Source organism: Trachypithecus francoisi, unplaced genomic scaffold (genome assembly GCF_009764315.1).
Source record: "Trachypithecus francoisi isolate TF-2019V2 unplaced genomic scaffold, Tfra_2.0 Lachesis_group7, whole genome shotgun sequence".
In the NCBI taxonomy this organism is placed as follows: domain Eukaryota; kingdom Metazoa; phylum Chordata; class Mammalia; order Primates; family Cercopithecidae; genus Trachypithecus; species Trachypithecus francoisi.
In genome coordinates, this window is record NW_022681472.1 from 66,809,939 (window position 1) to 66,819,059 (window position 9,121).

The following is a 9,121-nucleotide window of genomic DNA, read 5'->3' on the forward strand; positions in this document are numbered from 1 at the left end:
TATTCTTTCAACAATTTGATGTTATTGAACTAAATTGCCCCCACACAGAAGTTTTTAAAAATTGACACAAAAACAAATAAACCAAAAAAACGGATAGGTATGCGAGTTGATGGATGCGTTCATTTGCTTCACTTCAGTGACAATTTTTTTCACTATGTATACGTATCTCACAACATAATGCCATGTAACTTAAAATTTTTTTTTAATTGCAAATGGAGGAAAACTTCAGAATGTGTCTTTAGGGCTTGGAGAAGAAAAAGGTGCTCTCCTATCAGTGCTGCTGTCACCAGTGGATGTTTCTATATTCACTAAGTTTACATACAGAATTATACAAGTCTAGAAGCTATACTCCTGGATAAAAGGTAGTGAAAGCAGGTAATAAGATAACACAACAAAACTGATATTTATGTCTCAGATTTACCCATGTTTCCTTAATACCTATATCAGGAAATACAGTTTTAGCTTTAGGAAAATAACTGAGTTTGGAGTTGCTTCTTTATGGCACCAATGCAAGATAACCTGTCTCTTCTTTGGAATGCAGCCCAGTAAGTCTCTACATTCCTCCATTTCTTCAGATTATCCCTGCCAACACTGGTACCTGGTAAAAAGTAAAAAAACAACCAATCCTAAAGTGTCACTGCCAGTGACATTCTGAGTCCCACATGTGTTAACAAACTAAACTAAGCATTTTCCAGTTGTTTATTTATCAAAAAAGAAAAAAATACTTTATGCAACTTCATTATTCCTTTAACGTTCTTCCAATATGCATACTCTAGTTAAAGACAGATTGTCAGCTTGGAAGTAGATTATTTTGAGTCAAAATAAATAATATTCTGCCATGGGGTATTACTCAAGTTGTAATATTTCTCCTAATATTATGACCTAGATTGATACTCAAAATCATTAAAATTGGAAAGTGTTCCACCTAAGCTACATATAAAAAAGTAATTCATAATTTCACAACACAAATATACTCTGGGGTTCATTGCCTTCCTTTGCCATTTTGTATTCTTAAAACCCATTTGAGAACAATAATATTTGTAAGGGCATAACCTACTCATGTTAGGGCCTCTTTCAATTTAATATCATATTATGTACAGCAATATCTGAAATGCATGTAGATACACTCGATTACCAGAGTGAACACCTTATTTAGAAATAGTAATAAATAGTTGGTTATGTGAAGTTGCATATATAAGACTGGATAGGTCCACTCCTATTTCATTCTCTCCAAAAGCCTCATTGGAAAAGGATACAAAAGAATCATTGGAAGGGGACAGGAAGTAGTCAGTTCATCCTTATTTGGCTGGTCTTTCTTCCTTCTTTCTTTCCTTCCTTTCTCTTTCTTTCTTTCTTTCTTCTTTCTTTCTTTCTTTCTTTCTTTTTCTTTCTTTCTTTTTTTTCTTCTTTCTTTTTCTTTCTTTCTTTCTTCTCTTACTTTCTTCTTTCCTTTCTTTTCTTTCTTTTTCTTTCTTTCTTTCTCTCTCTCTCTCTTCTTTCTTTCTTTCCTTTCTTTTCTTTCTTTCTTTCTCTCTCTCTCTCTCTTTCTTTCTTTCTTTCTTCTCTTACTTTCTTCTTTCCTTTCTTTCATTTTCCCTTCCTTTCTTCTCTGTCCTTTCTTTCTTGTTGAGATTCAATTTTCCACCATCCCACGGTCAAGGATGATGACAATCAAATCCCACTCTGACCGTAAAGAGCAATGAAGGATTCTAATATGTTTTCGGGGAAACACCTGCAGAATAAACTTCCTCTTTGCATAACCTCATTTCCATAGTGAACTAAGTGACCCTTCTCATTTGGGGTAAGTTGTGAAGAAACAAAGAAGATGAGGGAGTGAAAAACCTTGACCTGTTATATAAATGACAACACTCTGTGTTTATAGTTCACAATTTCCCCCTACTCTATGGGTAATGAGTTACTATTAATAATGTGAGCATTCATAATATATCATATCATATTACATCTCTGTCTATATATTCATACTGCCTTCTCACACTTGGATAACTCAAAAATAAATATTCTTCTTCTTTCTCAAGGCAGGGGCTATTTTGTTCAACTTGTAGATATGAGAGATTGAGAATTTTCTATTTGAGAGACAAGAAAGGAGAAACTTCAGAGACTATTGTCTTATTTATCTCTATTTCATTTTATACTTTCCTCACTAGAAAAAGTAATGAATAAATAGTTCTTAATAATTTAAGTCAAGGACTCTAGGTTCAGTGAGTTTAGCCATAGCTTTTGCTAATTACTGAAAAGGGTTGTGTTCTTATCATTTTTGAAGATCCAGGTTCTTTTGATTTACTGATGAAAGTTATAACTACTTTCCATACAAAAATCAACATATGCTTTCAATATGTGTTGTATAGAGAATGTCCAGTTTCAAGGGATTCACAGATCTCATGGAGCCTACGCATGGGCTTTCTAAATGGACACAGTTTCATGATTTTTAGAGGAATTTAATACCATAATAGAAATAGTTTGAATAGTATATAAAAGTGGATATTATGAGTCACTGACAAAATTCTGCTTTGAATCTGAAGGATTTACTCTTGCAGTGACTGGATATGGTACTAGAGTCAGCCTTTAATTCTCACCTCTAATCCAAATTGCCTTAGATGAATAGAGCTACTTCACAAGGTCATACTTCTTTTGGGGGACATTCCACTTCCAACAACTAGTTGATGAGGTGTGTGCATGTACCTAACCACTTTGCATGAATTCAGGATAATTCTGAAGGCTATCCAAGCTACAGATCTCCTCATATGCTCTTCTGAGACTGCTTTACCGTCCACCTTCCCATTCTACCCAATCCTGGTTCCATTATTCCCCTTCTACAGATGGAAATCTGAAGGCCACTACCTACTAAGCCACTTGCACTCTACTCTCCATCCCAGAGTCTCTTTCCAGGACCCTAATCTGATTTCCGTGAGAAAGCAGGCAGCCAAAGGAGTCATCAGGCTGATGTCCAATTGGTTGCCTTTTGTGTCTGAACCTTGAATTCTTCCTTTCAGGGAATACTTGGGATAGTTTAAGAAAAATATACAGAAACCTATAGTGAAAAATACTGGAAAGACTCATGGGCTTGAAGCTTCATGTTCTAGTTCAGGTCCTTTACTCATGAGCTTGGTGAATTGAATAAATGTTAAGTGTAACATTCCATGTCCTAAACAAGGTATATCACAAAGCAGGAGTAGAATTTTCCCTAAAATTAGCTTATATTATCAAGTTAAACCTGAGAATACCAAGTTTTCTAATGACAGCCCTTAGGCAGTCAATCAGGTATTTTGCTTCTTTGGTTTACTTATAGACAAGGTGATCTTGTAATGTATCGTTCATAGTAGAGCACTTCAGAAAGTGATTGAGGAACCATTACTAATCCTACCAACACAACATGAATAACCTAGAACTATACCAGATAAGCCAGAATAGATTGTCCACCTTATTTATAAGTTCCCCAGATAAAAATGTGTGTTCATTGCATGTTATATGCCATGCCACAAGCCCTGATAAAGAGAAAATGGTTCTCTCCAAATTCAGAGGCTGATGATATTTGAACCCAATCATGGAAGTACAGAGTCAGAATAAAAATGTCTAGCCTGAACCTAAGTCCATGGTTTAAAGTTTTCTGGAAACTGAGAGACAGCCTCATGGCACTGTGGCACTCCTTCTATATCACATAGAGAATTAAATAAGAGAAACTGAGCATGCATTATATATAAACATAATTTCTAAAAATGTTAATAGAAGTTTACCAACTCTAATATTTCATGAATTACAAAGTACTTTCAAATTAGTGTATCTCATAATCAAGAGGAAAGTTGTTTTTTTTTTTTTTTTTTAAGTATCTCTACTTAGACTGCATTAAAATCCAATGAGCTTAAAATAAATACATTGTTTATTATTAGCACATTGTTTTATTTTCATTACACGATGTCTTCACTCAACTTTTTACAGGTCACATAACTTAAAGAGTTAAGTATAAAAATAGAGCTGTTGGGGGGTATTTATCAGTTTAATAAAGATTGAGTTTCATTCTCACCTAAGTTCAAAACACACTGAAGGATGAATGCCAAGTGTTACACAGATAGAGATCAGACTCTCAGTTTATTTTGCAATAAAGCTGACCCTGGGAAGCACTTTTTGGCCTCTGATTTGCTCATATTTAACCCTGAATTAGACATATGTATTCACCAGTCACTGGCACAGGAAGAACATTGTAGGACTCCCTAATGGAAATGTCCTATCCTTCTTACATTATTGCTACAACAAGAGTAGCTCTGAACATAATCTCAGAACAGGCAAGACATAAGAGGAAGGAAAAGAAAACATGAGTGGTGTTTCCTCACTTAAACTTATCAGCTAAATCACTCTTCCTTCCTTGGAGTAGCAAGTGAGGGAACTCAGAATGGTCATAAATGTTATATTACCTATTGTCTCTCCCTGTGAAATGCAGGATGAATGTTTCTTACTAACTTGGAACTCTTTAGACTTATGTAGAGAACTTACATAATTCTTTAATTTTTATCTAATGAAGTTTGAGAAATGGTACATATTGATAAATCAAAAAAAAGATTTCTTACTAACACATAAAATGCTCAGTACTATAGATTTAGCAAAACCCATTTGCTGACACCATCTACATTTCAAAATCCTATGTTAGCACAGTGCCTGGTTCATAACAAAGCTAGATAAATTTTATGTATTTTTGTTTGTATTATGATAACCCTCATTTTGTATAACAGGAAACTAATGCTCAAAGTACATAGCAGGTATATAACTATATTGGCTAACAGTTTGGGAGGCTGAGAAGTTCAAGATTAAGGTGCTGGCATCTAGTAAGGGTCTTCTTGCCACACTAGCCTAGGGCAGAAGGTAGAAGAGCAAGAGAGACCAAGAGAAGACTAAACTTGCCCGTATATAATTGTACCAATTCTATCCATGAGGGTAGAGCCCGATGCCATGTTCTTCTCTTATGAGTTTTGGCGCTTAATATTATTTCAATGACAAATTTCAAAATTAGTTTTGGAGGGAACAAACATTCAAACCATAGCAGACCTTAAACAAACAAACAAACAAACAAACAAACTAAAGGTTCTGTATTAGTTTGTTTCCATGCTGCTGATAAAGACATACCCAGAAAAGGAGATTTAATTGGACTTACAGTTCCACATGGCTTGGGAGGCCTCACAATTATGGCTGGAGGTGAAAGGCACTTCTTACATGGTAGCAGCAACAGAAAATGAGGAAGAAGCAGCAATAGAAAAGCGGAAATCCCTGATAAACCCATCAGATCTTGTGAGACTTAGTCACTATTACGAGAATAGCACAGGAAAGAAAGACTGTCTCCCATGATTGAATTATCCTCCCCTGGGTCCCTTCCACAACACGTGGGAATTCTGGGATATACAATTCAAGTTGAGATTTGTGTGGTGACACAGCCAAACCATATCGGGTTCATATAAAGAAATACAAACATTCAGTTGTGATAGGCACTATAGAGGACACTTTTTCCTGCCATAATTTGAACATTTCTTAAGAAAGATTTCCCTGAGAAAATACATAATAAATGTGTGGTCTTAAGTAAAAGCATAATTTAACCAGTTAAAGAGAGATGCATAAAAAGACTATTTTGCTAGAAAAGACAGGTAAAAAGAACAAGAACAAATTCAAAGTGGCTCAAAACCAGAAAAGATCAAGGAGATCAAGGTAAAAACGTGTGATATTACACACAAACAGTAAGTAACCTGGACCAGAAAACATAGGTGAGAAGCAAGCAACCGTCCTCCTCCTGAACAAAAAACAGAAAACGTGCTGTACTTGGTTCACGGAATATGTAGACCTTATCATCTATTATAACTAACTTACCAATTTTTTGTTATTTTTATTACTTTTTTACTAGAATTATGAGATAAATATTTTTCAATAAAATATTATTTGATGACTTCTAAATATATAGTCTAGCAATCAATTAATAAGTTACATATGTAAATAATATAGCAAATTAAGTATGTAAACAATATAAACAATTTACAGTAGAGACTAGAGTGAGCCAGAATATTTGCAAAAATAGACAATTAAAATATATTGCATAAAGCCTAGCACAGTTTAGTGAAATTTCATGAAGAATACGACACATATTGCCAGCTGTTTCTCTACAAATTCTGCCTCTCACTGCATACATTGGACATCTGATGACTTTCGCTAAATTCATGGTCATATTCAAGAGTACAAAAAGGTGAGAACTTTGCACAAATTCATTAGCAACACCTGGGACTTGCTGGGTGCCAAGAAAACATATTAATCAGAAAAATGGACTTGAATCAGAATGGCTATTAAGAAATAGAGTGGCTTCTTATCACCCTGTTTCGTATCAACTATTTTAAGTGCTTCAATTGTTAATGATGGCTCTTGTACCAGATGGAGGTTGTATTAGCCCGTCTTCACACTGCTGATAAAGACTTCTCCAAAACTAGGTAATTTATAAAGAAAAAGAGGTTTAATGAACTCACAGTTTCATGTGGCTAGGGAGGCTTCACACTCATAGTGAGAGGTGAAAGTCATGTTTAACATGGCAGCAGACAACAGAGAATGAGAACCAAGAAAAAGGGATTTCCTCTTATAAAACCATCAGATCTCATGAGATTTGTTCACTACTATGGAACAGTAAGGGGGAAGTCACCCCCATGATTCAATTATCTCCTACCAGGTTCCTCCCATAACACATCAGAATTATGGGAGCTACAATTTAAGATGAGATTTGGGTGGGGATGTGGAGCCAAACCATATCATTCTGCCCCTGACCCCTACCAAATCTCATGTTCTCACATTTCAAAACTGATCACGCCTTCCCAACAGTCCCCCAAAGTCTTAACTCATTTCAGCATTAACTCAGACGTCCACAGTCCAAATTTTCATTTGAGACAAGGTAAGTCCCTTCTGCCTATGAGCTCATAAAATAAAAAACAAGTTAGTTACTTCCTAGATACAATGGAGGTACAGGCATTCAATAAATACACCCTTTTCCAAATGGGAGAAATTAACTAAAATGAAGACGCTATAAGTTCCGTGCAAGTCTGAAATCCAATGAGTCAGTAATTAAATCTTAAAGCTCTGAAATAATCTCCTTTGACTCCATGTCTCACATTCAGGTCATGCTGATGCAAGAGGTGGGTTCCCACTGCCTTAGGAAGCTTTGCCCCCATAGCTTTGCAGAGTTTAGCCTCTCTCCTGGCTGCTTACTTGGGCTGGCATTGAGTACCTGTGACTTTTCCAAGTGCACGAAGCACCTCTGTGTGGGAGTTCTGACCCTATATTCCCCTTCCACACTGCCCTAGCAGAGCTTCTCTATGAGGGCTCTGGACATCCAGGTCCTTCCATATATCCTCTGAAATCTAGGCGGAGGTTCTGAAACCCCAATTGTTGACTTCTGTGAACCTGCAGTCCCAACACCATGTGGAAGCTGCCAAGGCTTAGGGCTTGCACCCTCAGAAGCCATGACGTTAGCTGTACCTTGGCCCCTTTTAGCCATGGCTAGAGCAGCTGGGATACAGAGCACCAGGTCCCTGGGCAGCATAGAGCAGGGGGCCCCTGGTCCAGCCCATGAAACTATTTTTTTCTCCTTGGCCTCTGGGCCTGTGATGAGTAGGGCTGTCTCAAAAGTCTCTGACACACCCTGGAGACATTATCCCCATTGTCTTGGCAATTAACATTTAGCCCCTCATTACTTATGCAAATTTCTGCAGCAGGCTTGAATTTCTCCTCAGAAAATGGGTTTTTCTTTTCTATTGCATTGTCAGTCTGCAAACTTTCCTAACTTTTATGCTTTGTTTCCCTTTTAAAGCTGCTTTTAACAGCACTCAAATCATCTCTTGAATGCTTTACTGCTTAGAAATTTCTTTTGCTAGATGCCCTAAGCATCTCTCTCAAGTTTGAAGTTCCACAAATCTCTATGGTAGGGGCAAAATGTCGCCAGTCTCTCTCTCTCTTTTTTTTTTTTTGGAAGAAGGAATGCTTTATTGTAGCATCAATTTTAAATAAGATTAATCCAAAACTTTCCCATTGCAATCTTTACTAAAACATAGCAAGAGTCACCTTTACTCTTTACCAGTTCCCAACGAGTTTCACATCTCCATGTGAGACCACTTCAACCTGGATTTTATTGTCCATATTATTATCAACATTTTGGTCAAAGCCATTCAACAAGTGTGTAAGAAGTTCCAAACTCCCACATTTTCCTGTCTTCTGAGTCCTCCAAACTGTTCCAGCCTCTGTCTGTTACCAAGTTCCAAAGTCGCTTCCACATTTTTGGGTATCTTTATAGCAGTGCCTCACTCAACCAGTGTCGATTTAGTATATTAGTCCATTATCACGCAATGATAAAGACATACCCAAGACTAGGTAATTTATAGATTAAAAAAAAAGGTTTAATGGACTTACATTTTCACATGGCTATGGAGGCCTCACACTCATGACAGAGGTAAAAGGCATGTCTTACATGGTGGCAGACAAGAGAGAATGGAAACCAAGTGAGAAAGGTTTCTCTTGATAAAACCATCAGATCTCATGAGACTTATTCAGTACCATGAGAACACTATGATGGAAAATTTCCCCATGATTCAATTATCTCCCACCAGGTCCCTCTCACAACACAAGGGAATTATGGGAGCTACAATTCAAGATGAGATTTGGGTGGAGACATAAAGCCAAACCATATCAAATAGTGTCACACAGTGAAAGTTCATGGATAAGCATTTCATAATGCTGTATGTTGACTATAAATGGATAATTAATTTATTTGAGATCATGACAAAAAAAACCTTTAATTTTATTATTTTCTTTCTTTCCCTGTCTTCATTCCTTCCTTTTTTCCTTTCTGCCTCAAGTGTCCAGGAATTTTCTGGCAATAATGCTGAAGTTATATTGATGCTGCATTGAGTAATAGAAAAACTTTCTCAAGATTCTCAACTAAGGTAGAGAATATATGAATTCAAAGTTATTTTACTAATTTAGTTAAATTGCTCAAAAATCAAAAAAGAGAAGAGTCTAAAATAGAAAGTTATTTTTGTATGTACATAATAGCACAGAGTTGTATGTAAAATCCTAGAATTGGAAGTGACAATAT